The sequence below is a fragment of the Phyllostomus hastatus genome, unplaced genomic scaffold (assembly GCF_019186645.2).
Source record: "Phyllostomus hastatus isolate PE091 unplaced genomic scaffold, TTU_PhHast_1.1 phas_contig_80, whole genome shotgun sequence".
Taxonomy (NCBI): Eukaryota; Metazoa; Chordata; class Mammalia; order Chiroptera; family Phyllostomidae; genus Phyllostomus; species Phyllostomus hastatus.
Window position 1 is genome coordinate 44,386,148 of NW_025333960.1, and position 23,701 is coordinate 44,409,848.

A 23,701-nucleotide genomic window follows, 5' to 3' on the forward strand; every position below is an offset into this window, starting at 1 on the left:
GAATGTATTTGCCTAAATATACAGTCTGGTACTCAACCACACAACTGAAGTTCAATGATCGGAATTGTGAGAGAACAGAATTTGAAGACGACATTGGATTTTTGTGGTGTTTAAAGAACAGTAAGTCAGCAAGTCAGCTGTAGACTTCTCTGACCAGGTTGCAACCCACAAAGAATGCAACAAAACACCAAGTCCATTTCCCCACACTATATACAAAGTCAGTTTTCATTTTTTTCACTCCAAGTTTGAGAAACTTTCTGCTACTTACCTAGTAGCACCTGATCAATCTCAAAATAATTCTAGCAACTCTTTCTGAAAAGAAACCTATAATCTAGGGTTGCGATTCCCAAATGTGGCTGACCATCAAAACACCCCAGGAAACCCAAAAGAAAAAAGAAAAATACAAAGATATCCTGGCCCCACCTGGAAAGTAATCAAGAAAAGATCAAAGACTAAAGTTCAGGAACAATGTAATTTTAAATTCTTCCTACATTTCTCTAACTTTTTATTTTCAAAAGTTTTTCATTACAATGCAGTTAAAATGATGTGTTTGCTGTGTCTCAACCATTTTTGAGCAGGCTGCATCAGTCATATCCTTTTATCCCTTTAGTACTTCTGTGTCTATTTCCTAAGAACAAGAACAGTATAGTTATCAAAATCAGAAAATACACATTTGATATAATGGTTTTATCTCTTCCACAGTCCATGAATGATAACTGATCTCAACTATAATAAGCACATTTAGCCAAGCACCACTGCCCCCGCCCCCCCCCCCAAAAAAATCCAGGATTACTCACTGCATTTAATCAGCACATCTCTCTTACTCTCTCATCTAGTTTATTCAGGAACAATTCCTCAGTCTTCCTTTTTCTTTTGTAATACTGGCATCTTTCAAAAATATGGGCCATTCATCTTCAGAATTACTTCTCAATTTGGCTTTCTCCTATGCTTCCTCATGATTACGTTCAGGTGGCCATAACACTACCTAAGCGGCCTCGAGTCCCCCAGGATGTCACATACAGAGCCACACGATGGCACAGTGGTCTGCCCCTTCGTTTGTTATGCAAATCTCATCACCTGGTCAAGGTATTGTGGGAATTCTCCACTGTATAATTACAACGCTTCCCTGTGCAACTAATCAGAAATCTATGGGAGACACTCTAAGACCATCGCAACTAATTTTTAATCATGTTCTTATTGAAAATAATTAAAACACAGAAGTGTGTAAGATAAACAGTGAACGTTCCCTCAACACCCACTTCCCCCACCTTCATACCAGTGGTAAGCCTTCACGGTGTCCTAGGCAGCCTCACGGGTCCTCTGGTCTGTGATCAGTCGGTTTTTGAAACCACAGAAATGCAGAGCGAGAAACACAAAACTGGACTATAATTTCTGTCCTATCTGCATCGGTAAGAAATACTCCTCAGCTGTTTATTTATGCACTGGTGACATCTCAATGGGTAAAATTACTAGTGGTAGCAGTGTGACCTCGGTGGGGGTGAGGGGGACAGCCACTAGAATAGATGAAGACACATTATACTATGAACTTGGAAGGGATTCAGCCAAGACAAAGACAACCTACTAGTGAATCCATGCGATGCAGAAAGCCAAGTTAAATAACCCATCCTGGAGTCCATGCTGCCCCGAATGGCTGTTCCTGGCCTCCAGTTCTAGAAACCACAGTGTACACAGGAGACCCGCCACAGCAGCAGCCCTTCCCAAGTAAATCTAGTGGATCCAGAAGTGCACCTATGACAGACAAAACAACCTAGCATGGCTTTCATAAGCTGGCAAAAAGAAAAAGTACGAAACATCTAAAAGTTTTTAAAAGTGGTAAGTAAACTGATGACACCTTAAAAACAATCTATCCCCACGTTTGAGGTCAGGCATACAGATAATCTAGACACAGTCAGTAAAACTTGGTCATTTGTTAGAATACACGCACATTATATAACACTGAGTGAGTCAGTTACCTTACTGTTATCACTGTAAGGTGGAAATGGTCCCTTTTAAACCCCTGGGTGAAGCCCATGCTGTTTTATTTAAGGGAACAGTGCTGGTGGATTTCAGCTCGGACTTAGGAGATTTTCCCTACAATTCCATTTCAGCCAAATGCCTGGCGACACTGGCAAAGGATTTTCTTAGTTGGGCTTACAAGAGTGTGTGTGTGTGTGTGTGTGTGTGTGTGTGTGTAAGTCAGAGAAGTCTGTCTGGTGACCTACAGGGTTTTACATTTTATCTCACAATGATGTAATCATACTTTTGTATTATGCTTTCTGATTTCCAAAATGTTTTTTTTATACTCATCTCATTTGAAATGATTTATCTGGAATCACTGAAAGTATGAAACTGGTATCAAAAGCAGTTGCATACTTAGGTATAAGCAGACTAACACCATTTTTCCAAAGCACGAAAATAAAAATCACTGAAACAGAAATTGGTAGTTATCTGATATAAAAGAGGCCATTCCATTCCCCTTGTTAATTCTAACAGGCAACAGAATACTTGCTTAAGTTCGTTAAAATACTTGCAGAAATAGGAAATTTGGATAGTACTGGAATGATTGAGTTTTCCTACCTAGATGCAACATGCATGTTCAAATCATATGAGCAATGAAGACTCGCTAATCTGCCCTCTGAGCTGCCCTGCCCCCTGCACAACACCGTCTCACCAACATGACCCAAGTCGGGCACTGTACAGCAGGCCTGGTCTGTAAGGACAGAAATGGACTGTAATTTCCCCCTAACTATGATGCAACTCTCACTTTCACTTTCAAGTGCTCTAAAACACTCTCATAACTCAAGTAGTCAAAATGCATCTGCCTTTATATACTAGTCCAGCTTCTGGGGGTAGGAATCGAAACACATTGGAATCAACTGGCATTTTCCTAAGCTTAAATCCATCAAATTCATGGGAATAAGGGTTTTGTTCTTTTAGTAGTTTTGCAACTTGGCCACAGCCTGCTTTTTGCCCATCTGATAAATCGATGGCAGAGACTGGTCAGAACGAGATGAGCTGCTGTGATGTGCCGGTCTTACAGATTCACCACGGGGACTGATAAAACCTGTAACTCTCCCTCAGGAACGGGAGAAATATCCTTAGTTTGAAAGGAGACCTGAAGATTGACAATGACCAGGCATCCTGGGAGAAAACATGAAGCAGGGAAGGGGTTCACGGGGAGCCGGAGCTGTCAGTGGAGAAGGGTGATTTATCGGCTGAGATTAGCAGAAAGTTTGATTAGAAAAGATGCCTCCTGAACACGGCAGAGATTGCAATGCTACTTTAAGATGTTGGTGTAGGAAAAAACAGAGCCTGCCAAATGTGGTCTGTAACAGCACAGGCTAGCCATGAGTGACAGTGGGAAAATAGCCACTAAGCCAGATTTTATTTGATTTGTACTGATGATTTTTATTAGAATACATGGATCATTGCTTCAACCTTTCCATGGAAAACCAAATCAAATTCAAAAACTCACACATCAGTCACCTAACCTTATGTCATTCCGTCTGCTTTACTAAAGTTGAGCCACATTTCAGCTGATCTGTCCTCGATAAATCGTTCAGCTACTCAAAACTGTTGGGCCAAATTCTGGGAGGCAAGCGGTACACAAAAGAAACCGCTAAATCTGCAGTTACAACTAAGAAAGCCAAAGAAAAGAAATACTGCAAGCCTCAGAAATACAGAATGGAATCAAAGCAACACACAGTCAATGCAGAACAGGATGACACACACTCTCCTCATAGTTTCAAATGGCTTGTCCCGCATCTTCCAAAGGCCCACCCACCCTCGGCTGCTTTTCCCCACTTAAATCCAAGGCTCTGTACAGGGCTTGGCAAAGCGGTCACTCTGCAGAGTCCTCAGTCACGGCACAGGGAATGGAATCAGTTCTACAGATTAAAAATAATAATTCGTGCTACAAATTATAACCTGTATGATAAAAATAAAAAATATTAAATAAAATAATATATCTGTGCGAAGCTTCTATACTATTTATAAAAAGCTCTTAATGAAAAGAAGTGAAATTTAATTCCATGAAACCTGGCAATGGGTTTCCAAAGAAAAAGAAAAAAGAGCCTGTGCTGTATCCTACTTCCCGCCACGCCTTCACCTTATCCTTTGTGCACTAGCCTTTTCCTTTCTTCCCAAGCAAGACCGCAGATTAATTATTGTCTAGATATCCATTTCTAGTTAAAAAGTCAGTTCCATCTTCTTGATTTCCTTTACTCTCCCAGACAAAACTCCTGATCCGCATGCTGCTATCCCCTCTTGGGGAAGGTAGGCAACGTTCCCAGTTAAAGGCCGCCAGCACTCCTCACACCCAACGTCCTCTAGAGGCTGAGTGTGCACGGCTGAGTGGGCACCACACGGCAATGCCATCGTTGAAAACTCAGTGCCTCTGAAAACCAGTGGTCACCAAACTCCCAGGTCTCTGGTGTGACCCTCCATGGCCCAAACTAGACTGTCTTCCCCAGCTCCCATTTCTATCCACACGCCCTAACCCTGACCACACAGGAAGTCTATGTCTCCCACCCTCCTTTGCAATAAGGCGGGACCACGTGACAAAGATTTGGTCAATGGAAGTTGAGCAGAAGTAATGTTGCTTTTTCCAGTCCTGGCCACTAAAGCCTGCCATGTAATCCTCCATGCATTTTCTCTTCCCTCTTTGTTCCAGCCCCATGCAAAGAATCTAAGGGATCCCTGAGGCCCTAGGAGATGGCCAAGCTGAGGCATGAAAAAAAACCAGACCTGGAGGACTGCAGGGAACAGAGCCCACCCCACAGGTCTTGTGACACCAGAGGGAAATAACCCTTGTGGTGCTGAGCTTCTAAAGTTTGGTGGTTGTTTGTTCCAGCAATTAGCATACTCTGACTAATGCATCCTCCAAAACAGACTTCCGTGAATTCTGGCGCTAGGATTCTGTCTCCCAAGCAAAGCAAACATAAGCAGTTAGAGCTGGCACTAGTCAGAACTGGGAGGCAGGGGAAACTGGTCTTTGAACTATCCTTCTCTCCCTTTCAGACTTGTTTTCCCCTCTTAGCATTTCCTCCCTCTGAGCACCAAATGTTCCCAGGCTGCTCAGTCTCATCTGTCTCAAGAAAATAAACCCAATACATTCATTAGCCATTCTTTCTTTTACCCATTATCTTGCAACCAGGAATGGTGAGCTGCTGGGTACTCGTGTAGTTTTGGAGACATTTTAACATCTCCATCCTATGCACCTTCGTCTGTAAAAGGGGAATGATTACATCCACCTTCCACTGCTGTTGTGATGACCAGAGATGCTTTAGGAAAAGGCCACGGGACCTGGAACACAGAAGTGCAACTCCTATTTTTATCATGACAGCATGATGTTGGACAAAAATGGGATATAAAAATCAATATAAAATAGGGCTCTTTCTCTCTGAAATGTATATAGCCTAGATTGGAAGCCATGAATAAAAAGCAGTATTTGGCTATGGACAGAAAAATCTATGTTATGAAATTTTAAGGAAAGGAGAGTTATTCAGGCTAAAATCATCGCTTCTGCCACATCGGCAATCTAAGGCAGAGGAAGGAGAAAGAAAGCAGTGGCACCCTGGTGGGCTGCACCGACATAGAGATGAAGGTAATTTTAGGCTCAGTGGAAACGGAAGTCCCCTCATATAGAGAATTTACGAGCCCAGGTAAGTGGAAAGAAAGTCCAGCGACAAAGCCGGTTTCAGGGCTGGTATACCTAAGGGACTCATTACACCAGTGATGACAACTTTGCTATCCGTCTGCTGTGCCAACACCCTATCACCTTCGTCCTACAGCTGGAACGCGCCCACCGTGGTCATGGGACTCCCTGCACAACTCGCTTCCTCATCCCTCTGCTTGCTTGCAGAGAGTTAGGTTTACAAAAGAGCAAAACTCCTCCTAACCTTTGCCTTAGTAGAGACCATCCCAGAACCCATCCCTACATCCAGGGAAAACACACGTGGATGTATGGACATGCATAGACGTAGAGGACTCAAATTAAAAAAATAAGTCATGAAAGAATAAAACATGGTGAAAGGACACGAGTGCCTTGACGGGTTTCGCCCAATCACAGCTGTCCCCTGGAGACGCAGTCGTCCCACACAAACTACAAGGATGCACTCACGCTGGGGAAGAGGATGAGTATATGATGAGTTTGTGGTGGTAAGACAGCCACAATTGGAGAGAGAGCCTCAAGCATCCTCGGTGTATTCGTATAAGTGTGCAGTATAGAAGCAAAGAGGACTTTGGGAATGGATTGCAAATCTTATCATGCCACCTTCTCCTTTAAATATTTCAAAATCTCCCCACTGGTGTCAGGATCAGAGCAAAGGTCTTAATTATGGACCTCAAGTTCATCTCGGTAATGCACCCACACACCCTTGTTTTCTCTCCTCTCGTTACCCTGATCCCCCACAATGCTCATGGGCACCACTGGCCCTGCCGCTGCAGAACTCCAACACGTGTGTCCTCTAGATCCAGGCCCACTGCCCCTCGGCCGCCCTGGGCCTGTTTCACTCCGACATCAACTCTCGGCTGAATCATCCCTTCCTACAGGGAATCCCGTCCTCCTCCTTCACTGGACTTGTCGCCAGCGCAGTTTGGCATTTTTATGATTCCCACGTGGTTTGTTTCCTCCACCCTGAACAACAAGCCGCATGAAGACAAACGCTGTGTCCTGTTTGCTCTCCACTCTGTCCGCGCCCAGCTTAGTGCCAGACTGGAAGGAAGCCCTCGGCACCACCTTAGGCGAATGGCTAGGCTGTCGGCCTTTCAAATGGGCTGTGCATGCAGGAAAATATCAAAAATGCGAACAGAATTCCTACAGTTGAAACGTTCTGCAGCGTTCTTAAGACTTTGAGGAGGATAACCTAAGACCATAAAAATTCATAATGGTTCACACTATCTACTATTCACCAGAGAAATTAAACCACAGGTATGCCATAAAGATTAGTTTAATGTATTACAGGCAACACTTCTTTCTCCATAATTTATGTGTAAATAATAGTTTATTTCACAAATCTGCAAGTATGGATTAAGATTCAGCAGAAAATATACAGATCAGTACACTTAACACACTGAAACTCTTGCCAGCCACATGACGAGATAAGAGATAATGCACAAATCTCGGGCTCAGTGATTTCTACAGTAAAATGCATGGAAACAGTCAGACTTCATATACGTTTCCTCCCCTGGCAGAAATAAGCTCTTATACGGTCATTGTAAAGGGAAATACTCGCCTCTTTATGCTCACTTTGACACGCACCCTCGTGATTTGATACATATTACAAAATCACTGGCCTCGGGACAGAGGAGGAAACAACTGTTACCTCCGCAGTCAAACGGCTTTCTGTGATCTGGCGACAGCGAGACAGAGAGTGGGTTAGGCCCTCGCTCTGCGTCCCTTCCTCAGACGGCAGTCGCGGCTCAACACGTTTTGAAAGCTTTCTGCTGAAACTGTCCCACTGACAAACAAGAATAGCACTAATATTTCAAGTTCTGCCCCAAGTACAATAGTCAGGACAGCAGGGTCACAGCAACAAACATTGTACAGCAGGCGACTGCTTTCGACTTCCCAAAGCACTGTCACACACAGTATCTCATCCGCCAACTGCGTGCGTCAGGGAGGCGCAGGCAGCGGTCCGCGTGCTCGGGGAAAGGCCCTGGAAGAGCCGGGAAGAGGACTCATCGTTTCTGCTAACCTTTCCTTCGGCCAGGAAACAGAAGTGACACCTCCGAAAACTGAAACCCCAAGTTCAGACAAAGGAAGGTCGCTGTAGAAAGTTATCTTTCACCTCTCGCGTCATTCAGAATCCCAGTTTCCTACTTACCAGGACTTTCCCCTTGGGTTAACTATGTCCCAGAGGAAAAGTCGACTATTTTAATTAATACTGACTCAGAGAAATATTTTTAACTCATTTTTATATATTTTCCCCTTCATCTACACAGAAACATAAAGAATATTTTTAAATTGAAGGTACACGTGAAGAGATGAAAATATGTATTACTTTGTGAGGTACACCTGAAAATTCTCAAAGATAAAAATATATAATCAAGACACTTCACACTTAAGCCACCAACGAGAAAAGTGCTGTGGGAAGCGAAGGACAGCTTAGGCAGACTCTCCAGGTCAGTTCAAGTGGCTGAAACTTCACCTCCGTCTTTTGAGCATGACGGCAGGGTCCAGCACTGAACTGAGGGGAAGCAGTGGAAACCAGTCCCCAGGAGGAAAGAAGATCTATTCCAATATTCACTTACACAGTCTTAAGCCCATGAGTGTGTCCCATATGCGCTGGCAGAGAAAATAACAGATTTATCTGGATTATAATAACATCAACATCATTCCTCCTACTTTATTCAGAACATTGGTTCATCAGAAGATGCAGCGACACCATTAGTTCCGTCTACCCAATATTCAGGCCCTCGTCCTTCGTCATGGACCTACCGGGGGTTTGAATGCTTTCTTTCCACCCAGCCGCCCGCCTCCCAGTGGGTCAGGGGAGGGCGCCTCATCTCCAGTCCCGGCGTGGCTCCTGAGCACCACTGCCAGGCGCAAGCCTCCCCTGGCCGGGAACCGGTCTGCAACGGGTGATGAGACACGCAAGCCTGTCTGCCACCGGGCTCCTGGGAAAGGTCTCCTGGCTCTGAAGAACTACACCAGGAGATATGTTTTTTGTTATTTTTTTTATCTTCTCTGGACATTTTCCTGCTTGGGCATGATGGTCCCAACTGCAGCAGGATGTTCGGACGAAGCCAGCACACATGGGAGACACCAGACATCTCAGAAGAGGTTCATACAGTAATACATTCCCTTATGTGTAAGGCCACTGGAGTCAGGGTTTCTTTCTGTTGCAGCTACAAACATCCTCAACGCGAGAGCAGATCCGAAACAGCAGGTTCCCCACCCCTCAGAAAGAGGCTTATGAGCTTCATGCTCACTAAGTTTCTTTGACAATAAATACCATCTCTGGATAAATCTGGACTTCACCTACCAAAAAGCCATCATCCCTGGACACTCACATTTGTCCGACTGCCATACAGTACGCATCATTTTCAGGAAGGGTGCCGGTTATGTGCTGCATAACGCCCCCATACACTTCTTCTCTGCTCTGCACAGGTATCTGCTCTCTCGCCCTCTCGTGACCCCTGTGACCCTGTCGGCCAGCAAAGGCTCACTGAGCACACAGCACCAGAAAAGCGAATGGCTGCAAAAGGTACTGGAGGAGTACTTTCTCCTTCATTTACCAATGTCAGTCTTACACGTGGCCCGGCCACTGCCCAGATGGGAGCGAGAGTATGTGGGTGTGTGTGGTGGGGGGCTGGGGGAGGGGGGGGGCACTCCTGATCCCAGGCCCGTGGCTGGGCGTCAGGAAGGTTTAAAAACTCCTGGAACTGTGGTAACGTTTCACTCATGTATTTAGCTAAAGGCTTTTTCTGGGGAGTCCCTGGCTCTAAGAAGGTTAGGAACCTCTGCTCCAAATCAGCTCCTGACCGGCAAACCACACTCGGTGAGGGCAGAGAGCATGTTCCTCAGACCTTCATGTTTCCTGCCCCAGGAACACCACCTTGAAGTATTAATAACGCTGAAGTCCTGCAATATTTTAACCACACAAAATTTTGTGGACTGTCCTGATACCCCACTTCAACAGAAGGAAAAATAAGTCCCATTATTTAAAGATATAGAAAACAACTTATTTTCAAGTTTGAACCTCCCCAATTTAGTTACAAATTTGAGTTCAAATGAATTTCGGGAGCTAAAATATGCACTTAAAAATAATTTATATTAGCAAAAGCTTTAAGCAAAGCTCCAAGTGGCAAGTAAACATCAAAGAATTGCATACTGCCATGTTTTTGAGAAGAGCTGGAACTTTCCCGGGAACACTTCAGTGACGCAGCAGGAAAGGTAAGAGAGCACAGAGGAGGAGACCCCACAGTGTGGGTGGGGGGGGGAAGAGGTGGAACAGAAGGAAAAGCCTTCACCTCAACATCCCCCGAAGAGCCAAGACCGGTTTCGTTTCACTGAAGAGGAAGTCTAATGATGCAGTGAGAGGTAAAGCAGAGGTCTGCGTCTTCTCCAGCAGCAATGCTTGCAGACTTTCGCTAACCCTCATCTGCTTTTACTACTACAGCTTTCACCAATTTCTCCCCCTTCCTTTCCTCCCTCCCGCCCTCCTTTCATAATAAGGGTCTGAAAACCAGTTTCCCTGGCTTCAGACTTCCCCACCCCAACCTATCAGGAGCCACTGACAGCCATCACGTCTGCATACAGAGCCCAGCAGTCCACACTGCTTTCGGTGTGAAGTCACCGCTCCCCAGCCTAGCACTGAAGGGGCCTGGTGGTCTGAGTTCACCTTCTCTTGCTGTGTTAGTTACCCTGAGTGTCACGGCCATGCCCTTTTGTGCTCCAGTCACATCAGACTCCTCCCTCTAACCCCGCGACCTCTGGCTGTCTGGTCTCTGTGTCTTCCCTCCCCAGAAAAAAACAGTCCTTCCCTCTCAGTGAATGCATGCAGAATGAATAAATGAATAAGTCCTTTGAGGGGTACACACACCCACACAAACACCCTAATCAATCTCTTACATACATTGGTAGGGTATGTACTGACAGACGTAAGGGGTGACATACAAACTTTTCATAAAGCTGAAATATCACTTCCCCCTAAAATAATTACATAGAATTTGATCTTTTAATAATTTAAATTTAAGGTTTTAATTATGTAGGTGATACATGACAAATATATATAATATTAAAGTGATTGTCTTCTCACAGCAAATATGAATTTTAATTTGGCCCTCGAAGGAATATAGTTTATTTTTTTCTGTAATCATGTTGCTTTACCACAGAATGAGAAATCAGAACACATGAACACAGTAGTGTCTTCTAGACATCGCCAATGTTAAAATACATTTATGTAAATGCATTTGCAAATTGTTTTTCCTATTTATAATCTAAGTTGATAAAGTTCAATGGCATTCATACATAAGGATCATAAGAACCTATACTCTATCCTCAAAAATCTATGCAAACAATATAAATCACCCCCAAGATTCAAACCTTTACAGTCATTGGAGGTGTTAACATTACTTCCCTGGGGAGGCCCTCGCTGGCACTCTGGAAGAGCATGCCAGTTCCTACACATCCCATTATTATGCTCACTAACCCCTTGCGGTGCTCTATTACCTCACGATGTTTATCACTATCCAATAGATAGACAGATAGATAGACAGACAGACAGACAGACAGACAGACAGACAGACATAGACAGATGTATATTTGCTGGTTGGCATCCTTGCTCACTGAGCCCTGCCAGGGCACACACTCAGGACAGGGGAGCTCACTGGGCTTCTGCAGCCCAGACCCTGGGCCAGCATCTTGCTAAGAGCTCAGTGAATGTTTGTTGAGTAAGTGACTTCTTTAAACAGTAAAACTCAGATGCTGGACATAAAAAAAATCATAAAACAAAAATCATGAAATTTGACAAAATAATTATCAAGAAAAGGATTTTTTCCATATCAATGTAAATACACCATTACAAGGCAGGATAAAATAAAGAAGAAAGCATTTTTCCCAGTAAGAGTTTTATACATTTTTAATTATGTCATTATACGTTTTATTTCTCTAAAACATTGTGTGGGAGAATCTATAAAAAATAGAAAAGAATGGGATAACAACTTAGTTTGAAGCAAAAAAAAAACTATGAGATGAAATTCACATTATTACACCTTTAAAATAAAAGACAGATTTGAAATAACATAACTCGTCTACCTGATACATAGTTTACTTCTGGTTTATTCAAGGGACTGAGTATGAAGCTCTCCATTTTCTTGAGAAAAAAGTAGAAGCAGCTGGTAGATAGATATACTGCCCTTCAAAACCCCTGTGAAAGCCACAAAAAATGGCAAAACTTGTTCAAATCAAATGGATGATTTAATGTATGTACAATTTCGCAAAGTCTTTATTCACATCCATGGACAGCTTTGCACACCTTTTAAAAGGATTTACTATAAAACTGAGGCAGCATGAACAAACAATGCTGCCTCAATATTTATACTCATAGTAAAAAAAAACTACAAAGTCTATATTGGGTTGTGAAAATCCTTAGTTCCTGGATTTTTATTGGCTCTAGTTTAATATACAAAACAACCTGGGTTTTCAGTTTAAATAGAACACGTATATACTTCTCTCTTTTGGTGTCCACATACCAAGCAATTTTCAAAAATTCAGCAACAAAGGAGAAAAGCAAAGCAATTAGTGTATAAACTTTAAAACAGAGCACAGCTTTCTGTCATACAGAAATGTTTAGGCTGACAGGAGAGAAGCTGGTTTTTTAAAGTCCTTCTTACAAGATTTTGGCCTCAAAGTGAGTCTGAGAACTGGAGGATGGAGAGGGAAGTACCAGTCAGAGAAACGCACAAAGGAGCAACTGGGCTGGTGCATGCCCAGGTGAAAGCCATCTCCACCCAAGGAGGGCTCTAGCTCCTCTTCAGGGAGCCCAGAGCTGGGGGAGCGGTCCCACTGTCCAGCTCCGCCACTGCACACAATCCCACGTCCTCCGTGCAGAGCACTGGGTGGACAAAAGCAAAAGGCTGGTCCAACAGCTGCCACAAAATAAAACAAAGGCAAACTACCCTTGGCCCCCCACAGCTTTGGTATGCCTTCAGAATCTTTTGTTGTTGCTCCTTTTTTTCCTGTTTCTTTTCAATTTAGAAATGCGGCTTCAGTGTAAATATGATAAATCAAAGGGAGAAAAGACTCTCTTTACAAAACAAGCTTTGCAAACACACCTGTCCTCTATTTTGAGGATTGTGTGATCGGTACGGATATTAGACGTGATTTCTAATCCTCCAATTTGCTCCATAATTTCCGGTAACTTAAAATCTCTGTACAGGGAGTTCTCAAGGCTCAGCGGGGATGCATGTCCCAAGAAGGGCACATTGAAGATGCTGGTCCCCGGGCACCACACCCGGTGGAACCCAGGAATCTGCAAGGGACAAAAAATGTCTAACACTGATGCAGGTCACCCAGTTTGAGAATGCTGCGGTGTTCATTAGTGGCAGAGTTTCCCTAATTCCACATGATGCTCAGACCAACTCTATCAGTCAGCATTTGAAAAACAATCCCTGGGTATCTCGAAGTCAGAATGTTCACCAAGGCTCTCCACACCTGCCCCTCAGCCGTCACTCCCCCAGCGCCTTCTGACGGCAGGCGGGGGTCGTGCTCCCTCCCTCCGGCTGCCTGCCAGTGCCCATGGGGGGCAACCGAAGAGATTATAGTGTTCAGACCCGCAAGTCCCAGGCCACTCTCGGGGCAGATGTTAACCAGCACCCTTAAAGAAGGACCCCACACCCACAAGGCACGCCAGAGAACCCAGAGGTATTACAACCAATGTACTGATATCGAAGCTCATAGGCCGAACTACTAAAAAGGAGTGTAAATTGTAACTCAAACAAACAAGAACGTTTTTGTGATGGGAAAAAGATCTGCCATTTTCCACAATCTGCATCCTGAACACAAATAAATGCGCCACACAAGAAGACGTAATTTTTAAACAGACCTAGAAATACTCAAGTTTCTTTCAAATTTCCCCCACAAGGTTCAGCAACACTCAGTGATGAGAGCCTGTTCTTAAACAATCCGAAACCGCTAACACCTAAGCACATGTGAAATATCAAAACAAAACACTTCCCCCACATCCCAATCCCCACGCGGTGATGAAAAGCAGCCGTCATCTGATTCAATCAGACCACATTCAAAGCAGGTGGCTCTGAACATTGTTTGAGCCAAGCGCCAGCTCCTTCCCCACACACAGCAGCTATATCACCGCGCGCGCGCGGACTTTTTAATGGCACATGAAGGACCAGAGAGAATGCTTTTTGTGGGCAAAACTGAATCCCTACCTTTTTAGTCAAAAAGCATAAAGAACATCTTACTGAGAAAATGCGCCTTAGAGAAGCAGCAAACGCAAAGGAATATCTAGAAATTAAAATATTTATATATATAGAAGACATGTGTGGAGTCTTCCTAGCAAAGCCAATCAAGTGGGATCTCTGCGGTTACTTCGACTCTATCTGGCAGATGCAGACTGAGTTCCTTTAAGGCAAGTTCAAGATTTTTACATGTATACACACATATACATACATACTTATTTACTTATAATACATCATTTTTCTTTACAAATTTAAACTCAGCAAAATAAAAACATGGGCCACAGGGACGCGTATTTCTGAACTCAAATCCCTTTCTGTTTATTCTATATGGCAGGGGGTAATACGTTTAATCTTATTGTATCTGCTTCCTCTTCCAGGGAGTGGGGATGAGATACAGTGTTTAATAGGCTGAATGAGATGAGATAAATGGGGCACTGTGCTGAGCAGAGTGTCAAGCACAGAGAAGTTGCTACCAGCACATGCAAGTGTCTCTAAGTGTTGTTATTAATATTAATGACTGTTGGAACTAACTTCCTCCGACGAAAGGTAACTCCAGGCCCAGTTTAACTGAGAATGGAGTAAAGAAAAGATCCGAAGTAACCCCAAACAGTGCGACAACAACGTGCCCTGTAGCGCCGGCACACCTGGGGCCCTGTCCGGGCGAACAGCAACGCCGCTGTCCGCCTTCTCCTCCACGCCAGAGGCAGGCACGCAGGAGGGATCTGGCCCGCCACGTAAGGAGGCACTTCACAAATTCTTCAATTAAAAAACCCTGTTTGGACCCTCCCAGACTTCTGAAGAACACGTTCAGTGTGATACAGAAATGCTGACACAGAAAAGGAGTGACTTAGAATCCTATTTAGTTCGGAGAGATGAGAAAAGACTTCTCAAAAGTATTAATGGAAAGGTTAAGAAAAAGGGAGAAAAAAAGGAAGTCTTTCAAAAGATGATTTTTTTCCAATAAACTTCAGTTGATTATGGGGAAAAAATTCCAGGCTATTAGTCTGGAGTGTTGGTTAATAGTTTTCCTTATTTTGAGAAAACAATGAAAACTAATGAGTTACATCCAGCAGCTTTAAAAAATGAATTACTGTGCATAATTCGTAAGCCCTTGCACCACATGGCTGCGTGCAGTCCTTCTTTCAGTCAAGGTTTCGAATTAAGGTTATTATTTATGAGAAAAAGTTGGAGAGACATTAAGAGCTGTAGCAATTCCTCCAGACCATCAGTGGGGAAGAGCAGTCACACTCAGAGCGAATGGGAGATCTACGCCGGGCCAAACATCTAAGCAGGGGTGCAAAGGATACACGCGCCGCAATCCGCGCGCACCTGTCACTGCAATATTCAACACTCACACAATCGAAAGGGCATTTGTGTTCACAAATCAAGTAATTATATCCCTAACTATCCATCTGCATATGCAATTACCCAGTCTGTTGCACAGAAAAGCAGATTTTTGCAGGTGTTTCTTTACCATCTTTCCTTCAAAATCCAGTTGCCCTTTATGTCCCCAAATCTGGGCACATACCAGTCCTCTAATTGAATCTTCGTGGCACTGTGGTGAAGATCAAGTGTTATGTTTTCACATACGGAGTTCACATACAAGAAGATTCTGTAATCTAATCAGGTTCTTGATCCCCATTACCACTTAACTAATGGTTGACTGGGCTCCATTTACACCTTGATATTCAAGAACATGCAATGTGCTTCCTAACTCCTTTGCTGAATCTGTTCCCCGGTTTCTCCGACACCTTCTAGTTCTGCATATGGACTTGAAGATCTGAGTTAAAACTCTCGTATGCCAAGTAAAGTTAAACAAACAGAATGTCAAAGTAGGAGACAGAGAAAATGAGCATGTGTGTTTGAGGGCAATGTTCTGAATCAAAAGGAAGCTTTTCTGAGTTTTGGAATCACAGAAATTCAGACTACAGAGTGTTTTCTATACTCAGAACCTGTTAAACAGCTCTTCCAACTGGTGCCAATCGTACGCCTGTGCAGCTGCATTCATAGGTGAGGGATCAATAACATCTCCGCACGGAGGGCATCCAGGGAACCAGTGCCCCTTCACGTCCATCACACAGAAATTAAGCTCAGGCCAGCTTCATAGGACCCGAGAGCTGAAATGAAAGTATATCAGACGGTATCGAGTCCAACACTGATCACAGAAATTGAAACCAAGGTCCAAATAAGTGAAGAAACACTCAAATCTCAAAATATGTTTAAAGAATTGCCTCTAGAATCTTCATATATGTGGCACTATTTCTGTCACCTCTTAATTGTTTGAAGTGAACATTCATGTTCTGCTAGCAATCATTTATATGCAAGCTTTTTAAAATTTCATATATTTTTCCTGAATGTACAAACCACCAAAAAATCAATTAAAACACAGCAGTAGTTTGAAAGTTTTAGGAAAGGAGTTGTGAGGTTAAGCTTTGTAATTTCTTATAGAAGCTGCTAAAACCACACTCTCGTAGGTTCTTTTTGACATATATTCTGCACAACTTTTCAAACATCATTATTGAGAACTAAACATGACCCAGCTAATTTTCTGCTAGCTGTGAATTAAGCAAACACACCATAATTAAAGGAAAATGACAGGTGGGGGGACAAGACCTAGAACTCGGCTCTTCTGACTTCTTACCTTCAAATCAAGGATAAGACCCCAATGGCCCCCAAATCCATTTTGTTTGCCCTGCACAGGATTCCTGGAGATACTGACTGAATGTCGATCAGGGTGCGCATGTCCCAACTCCCTATACCCACCTCTTCCTACTGTCTGCTTTATTCACTTACACTGTCTGCTTGGAGTTGAATGAAAGTCAGGTGCGTTTTTAAGGCTCTGCTCTACACCCAGTGGTCACCACTGAGTCCAAACTGACAGGAGGGTACGAGAAGCACACACACAAGTCTCTCTTGGGAAACAGACAAAAACCCTCAAAAGATGCTCTAATAGCTCCGCTGATGCAGCTGCCAATCTCTCTCTAAGATACAGCTACCGTTCGGCATTAAAATATTTGCATAGTTCACTTTATTAGCTGCTCACATATTACAACTAGTATTTCAAGAGAAAACTGTTAGCATAAATAGCACAAGTATCCTAAAAAAGTTTCCTAAACAAAATGGAAGAACTAGTGACCAGTATTTGAAAATACAAGAAATTAGATACGACCACCAACTTGCAAAGATTTAAAAAGTAAATAAAACCACAAAGATAGTATTCCCCAAAATTGTTTTCTGCAAAATGTTTCACATGGGAGATAACTTCATGAAAAAGGAATTTTCTGATCAAGGTAGCTTGGAAATCACTACAAATTATAGCACACTCTAAAATACCTTGGGGTATTTTATAGTATTTAGTGTGGAATGTACATAAAAATAAAATATCTATTAACATGTCTTGAAACAAGATTTTAAAAAGAGCTGGTCTAAATTACTCTTTCAAAAGACTCAGTAAGAAAAGGGGAGTAGTTAAATTATAACTTACTGTTTTGTGAATTTTAAGAACAAATATTAAAAGCTAATCAATGGAATATAGTATAGAATTTAGTACTTAAGCATATCCTCCTTGGTCATTCTTGAACACAGAAAATTCTTGAACAAAGGAAAATTAACCTATAAACAATTTAAGGTATACTGTAATTACATTATTTAATCAAGTTATTATAAATTAATATGCATATCCAAAGTTAAATATCCAAAGACCAAACCTCCTGTGTCCCCCTACAGAGAACGCAACATCATCTCACATGGGAAAGCCCACCGCCCCCTTCTTGACCTCAGTTTCTGTGACCTTTTGCTCAACTTGTCCCTAATCCAATTTTATTTTCCCAGGTCAGTGTTCCTGTACCCTTCCTATCAGCGCAAATATAAACCGCAAAATGCATGTCATATATGTTAAACTACTGTAAGTGGGTGAACCCGAGAAATTTAGAATATTGCAATACACTGGACGTTAGGGCAGCCTTCGTTTTGTAAATGTGAATCTCATTTTTATGACTTTGCATGCACACCCCTATTTAAATATTAAATTATATCCTTAACTTTCCTAGACAACATTAACAGGTGGATTTTCACTTCTTTGGATAAAACAGCAATTTATTTGAAATGAATGTTATTTTCTGTGTTCACTTTTTTGTTTTGGGGTGTGTTTTTTGTAAATAAAAAGACTCATCAGTACTGTACAACTAGAAAGAAATGGAAGTGAAACAGTTTCAACTAAAAGAGGATGGTATTCAACTAAGAAAGTAGCCACAACTGTACATACATTCCATTTATGGGGGGAAACATATGCATACATATATATATATTCTGAACGGACACTGTAGAATCAGATGAAAGATGGTTTGGACGCACACAGAAGGAAAAAATGGCCAGTGAGAATAAAGAGCCTTTTCAGCTAAATAAAGAGTCTTTTGAGATTAGTATTATGATTTAGGTAGACTTCAAAATGTGATTTCAGCCTTATTAAAATTACATTAAAACTAGCCCTCATGCATCTGCACTTGAAGAGGTACCTTATGCTACTCAGGAGGCAAGGATTCAGGCCTGCTGACTTACAGTATCAGGGCACTACAATCACCAACATCTTCCCAGGATATAGAACAATAATACTCTGAACAAAATGGTTTAAGGATACAAGTCATCGGGAACATAAATAGAACTGCATTTATTTGCAGAGTAGAACACATTCACTTGCAACATTACAACAACCCAGAGAACGCTGGGCAAGAGAATTATTATTCTAGACATGTGATCCTTCCCAGTAGCGCCACATTCAATCAGGAACATTGTACCTTTGTAAGAACACAAACCTTGAAAGGAAACAGAGATAATAAACTATGTTTTTTATTTTAAAGTGTCTCAGTTAAAGTTATTAGCTTTGATCCTTTCAATCCTTCATTATGAGAAAAGAGTATCTCATTGCAACATCTATAAAGATCTGAAATAGATAATGAAGCCTTTCTGTTAAGAAAGGAATCTATACAAAGCAACACAGCTCAAAGAAGTAAGTCTTGACTTTCCTTTAAAAAGTAAATAAATGCAGTCTTAGGCCTGGTTCTTTAATCATCAAGAGCTCAACCCCAGGGCTAACTGTTTTTTATTTTAACCAATTCAAAACCTGTTTGATTCAGACTGATGATTCACTACAGCCAATAGATGAATAAATAGCTTCAGTGTTTTGCTGAAAGTGACTTATGAAAAACCTACAGTAACACAAGAGGATCTAAAACCAGAACCAATGTCCCCGTAGGTCATACCAGAATGGCCCACAGGAATAGGAGAACACAAGAAGGTATTTGAAGTTCAAGAGTGTCTAGGTTGGTTTATCACTTATGTCTACTTTCAATTGCAGAAAAATTCCATTTTTTACATACAACAAATATGAAAGCACTTTCGAAAGTTCAGTGTTAAACAAAACTATTAAGATCATTTAATTATGAGGAATGTTAAACAAATATGAGGTTTTATGAAGGCTAATTATGTTCTACAATTTGGTTATTAAAAGAAAAATGTGGCTGTAAAAATTCCCAAGCCACAAACAAGTATATTTTTTAAGAAAAACGTCATTAGGAACAATCAAAATTAGAGATGACATCTCATGCTTTCATTCATTATTTTCAATATGAACATAATAAATTTTAAAATAGGCATTTGAAGGCAAAAGGAAATTAAATAAGATTAATTTTGTAGAAAATAGCAATGTCATAAAATTGTACACTAGGCAGCAATTTCTGTTAACAGAAAAATAATCCAGGCCTAAGAGGAAATTTTATACCACAACTTTTTAATTATAAAAATAAATTTATAAACATTAAAAAGAAAAATATTGTTGGATTTCTGAGTAGCTTGCGTTGCTCGAGACCTGTCCTTTATGAGAAGGTGAGCGACGAGGTCTCTTCTTTTCAGTTCCAGCAGGAACCATCTTCAGGCATCGCGAGCCTTTGCCGAGGTTTTCCTCTCCTTGGTTTGGGCGCTGGCAGTTCTTCCTGTCCCTTCTTAGCCAGCTTCCTTCTATGTTTACAACCACAAGTCTGCTACATTGTAATACATGTTTTTCAGGGAAATAAAATGCAGATATGTGGTCAATTAAAAGAGGAGCAACAAAACCACTACAGCATAAGCTTTTAATGCAAGCCTGGGAAGAAAAGTAAATGCTCAAAGTTTCCCTACAGCTAACTCTGTTTATAGCTGCCAAATAAAGAACCTAAATTCAAGTGCTTTATAATTGTTACAAATCGTGCCAAAGTACAGTTTGTTACAATAAATTACAAAGTTATCTAAATTATAAAAGTAATTAAACTTTCCCCAGATACTCAAAATTCTGCCCTCCATAAATTTTCTGTTCACTGCATATTGAATAGCTATGTATTCCAGTTCAAAAAAAAAAACACTAAAAAAAGAAAAAAGATCTTCCAGTAACAACCACACACACAGGCACACAACATATCTAAGTTCCAGAAATGCATAAACAATTGCACGATTGTCAAGCCATAGCAAATGTTAATAAAAATATTTATACTAGAAACAATTCTCTTAGAGGGTTTTTTTCAAGTTTGGTTTTCCTCTCATTATTATAGACATTTGTTTTAACATGAGTTTTCGCCTCCATCCCAACATTTCCTCCTGCTGCATGAAGCCATGAATCTTTATTAGCATATTACTATACAATCTGTTGCAATAATAACAAAAATAATGAAAGCAATAGCAACCCAGTTATATGGTTCTAGCCAGTTGCAACTGAGTACCAACGTCTTTATATACTCTAAGTGGTAAAATATCTCCAAGCCCCATCAATGGCTAAAACACGGCATTCTAGAATGAAATACAGCTGCTGCTCAGAATCAAAGTGCACAGGAGCCATAAAATTCTCAAAAAAAATAGAGAAAAGTTTAAAGCCACAAGGGAATAGGTGACGGGTGATAACCATTTCCATCCAAGTTTAAATTCAAAGGAAAATCTGAAATGGCAAATTGAGGCTCGTAAGGACAAAATTTCTTCTCAAAAGGTTTTACCATATTCCCGGTGGAAGCAAATCAGCGGAGCAGGTGGGTGAGTGATGCAGGGAGCCCTTGTTCCATTATAAATACCTTCGATAATTAGTCAACATGATGAACAAATTAAGAATCAGCATACAGGTTAATGCCCTAGTTGGTAAAAAGTTTTCCAGGATTCTCTTTGATTTTTGTTTGGGTACCTGGTTTCTCAATCCTAAATCAAGAACTTCTATTTCAGTATATATTCCAATGTAACGAAAACATTTATTTTATAAACAGAAACGGAAATGAGTTTGAATCAGATCTGTTTATGCAATTACCATATCTAATAGCCAATTATGTGTCCTTATATGAACAGATAAATAATATATGCACATACATTTATCAATCTTGTCTGTAAGGAAAAGAAATTAAAAGAAGAAGAAACTATTATATGCAGCATGCCATTTTCAGTATTTCATATTTGCATATGGGAATGCATTATTTGGCTTCAATAAAGCAGCAAATTACAAACATTTGGCTTAAAAATTTTAAACCAAACTCAAACGCACAAGTTATTAACTATATTATTCAACTGGGCAGTTATATTTGTCAGAACTATTTACTTTATTTCGCTAATTTTATAAAATAAAAGCAGGGAAGACATTAAAACTCGCATGTTATTAAAATATTAATTATTTTAACATTAAGTTAGGTTTTTTTAAAAAGAATATCACACAATATGTTGGGGTGGGCGGATTATGAGAAATTAATGTGAGAATAGGATCAGATGTGTTACACTCTTAAAGTATCCATTAACTAAAGCTACATAAAAACTGGCAGAGAAAAAAAACCTCTGACATCCACATGAATACCAAATTAATTCATTATGATCAGTGCTACTACAATGAACACAAAATTAATTCATCACAGAGGCATACACAAAGCACTTCCCACTTGTTATACCTACTGACAAAAAATAATGGGACGGTTATCCTCCACCAGGGTGACAGACGTGGCCATGGGTACTGCCAGCACGTCAGTCACACAAAAGTGTTTTCTTCCCTGGGCGTCGACCAAGATATTTCTGAAGGAAACTCTTCACCCATCGTAGTAAATAAAGCCAAAGTGATGAAAACCTGAATTACCAATGGCTCTCCTGACCTCTGGTGCTCCCCCCAGGCCTGGGTCTGGGAGGAAGCAGGGGAGCACCTCGGTGCAGTATTTAAGGAGGCGCTCGCACTCAGGGTCCTGCGACTGTGGACCCTCCCCTTGCATGACCCTGACAGTGAGCCCTCCAGCCCTGCACAGGACGCAAGCCTCGTCTCCAGAGCATGACTGGCTAGGGAATACTTACCTACCTTTGGGGAGCTGGGAAGTAGAGTTCTCGTGTACCTGTCTACAAGATTATTCTTGTGGAAGTTCTTCATCCTTCCCTTGAAATGGGTTTGTTTATTTGTTTGTTTGTTTGTTTGAAATCTTCCTTCATGGGCTGATCTCAGACCATTTACTAGACAGGTCTAAGCAACACAATCGTTAGTCAATGTAATGAAAGGTTCCAACTTTATGTCACAGCTTGCTAAGAAGAAATCTATTTGTTCAGAATTTTTCTTGGCACATATAGGGACTCATTAGATGGATGTTCTTTCCTTTGCTAAACTGCTACCCTGCCCTTCATTCTTCTTACTTAGCCTCTGTGGGGGGGCTAACACTATACCAACACATCTGCACATCACAGATGTGGCACTCACAAAGGGAGAAATAGGAACCTGCCACGATGTGAGAACAGAACATTATATTCCCACCTGAGAACAGGGTACCAATAAATGATGAAAGCCTTAGTAGGGACAAAAGGTTTAAGTTATGTGTGTGTGGCTGAGGTGGGTGGCAGGCACAGAGAGGAGTTTCAGCACAGGGTAAAGCACCTTGTAAAAGAAAACTACAAAGGACTTTTTCGGCTATACCCAGCTCCATCTGTTTATGTAGGACAGAAGTTCTCAAATTTGACTGTGCATTAAAATCACCCAGAGAGGTTTTAAAATTCTTCAATTTAATTGGGGGGTGGAGTCAGCATCAGCACTTGCCCAAGGTCCCCAGGTGATTCTAACGTGGAGCCAGGCCTGCAGACCACTGACACGGATGCCAGATGGCCAGAGATCAGGAACGTGGGGAAAGAGCTTTCCTCGGAGGGGACACAAGTCAGCGAGTAGTTCTCAAGCCTGGCTGGCTGTCCGAATCCCATCGAAATCATGTATTAAAATACAGACTCCCAGGCACTCCCCTAGACCTACTGAATCGGAATGCTGAGAGAGGAGGCTCCAGAATGTCTGTGTACTCAGCAAAATCTTCAGGTCATTTTGATGATCAACTGGGATTCAGAACTACTGGCCTAGATGAAACTAGGAAGGTCTTGCCTCTGACTTGGTTGATTTCCAACACAACACGTTGTGTGAAGACGTGTAATGTTAGCCTGCCAGAGAATTAGGAATGGCAGGGGAAAGGGTGGAGGAGGAGAGAAGTATTTAAGAAAAAAATAAAGAGAAAAGAAATTTAAGTGTCCTCTAAGCACCCACGAGTCTGCTTCTTAAAGTGCTGATAATGAGCAAAAAGACCAATGAAACTAAATTTTGTACCAGTTCATTTCAACACATCCTGTTTATACGACTATTTAATGAGTCATTCAGCCAGGATGATTTTCTGTCTGAATATGTTAATTGCCATTTTTTTTCATAGCTCTCTATTAAACAGTACAGATAAAAGAGGCATGCTCATGATTTTAAAAGCCCTATCAGCCACTCACCCTC

The 23,701-nt window shown here is 41.6% G+C and overlaps 1 protein-coding gene across 15 annotated transcripts in view; it reads right to left on the reverse strand.

The window, feature by feature from the left end:
- The window catches only part of TCF4 (transcription factor 4), a 336,776-nt gene that overhangs the window by 233,695 nt on the left and 79,380 nt on the right, over positions 1 to 23,701 (reverse strand). The window contains exon 1 of one of the 15 annotated variants that reach the window (XM_045850368.1): positions 9,976 to 10,074. The exons of the other annotated variants lie outside the window; for them this stretch is intronic. The gene's annotated coding sequence lies outside the window, so the exon portion shown is untranslated. Of the gene's footprint in view, positions 1 to 9,975; positions 10,075 to 23,701 lie in introns of those variants that run through there. 15 annotated transcript variants of the gene reach the window in all.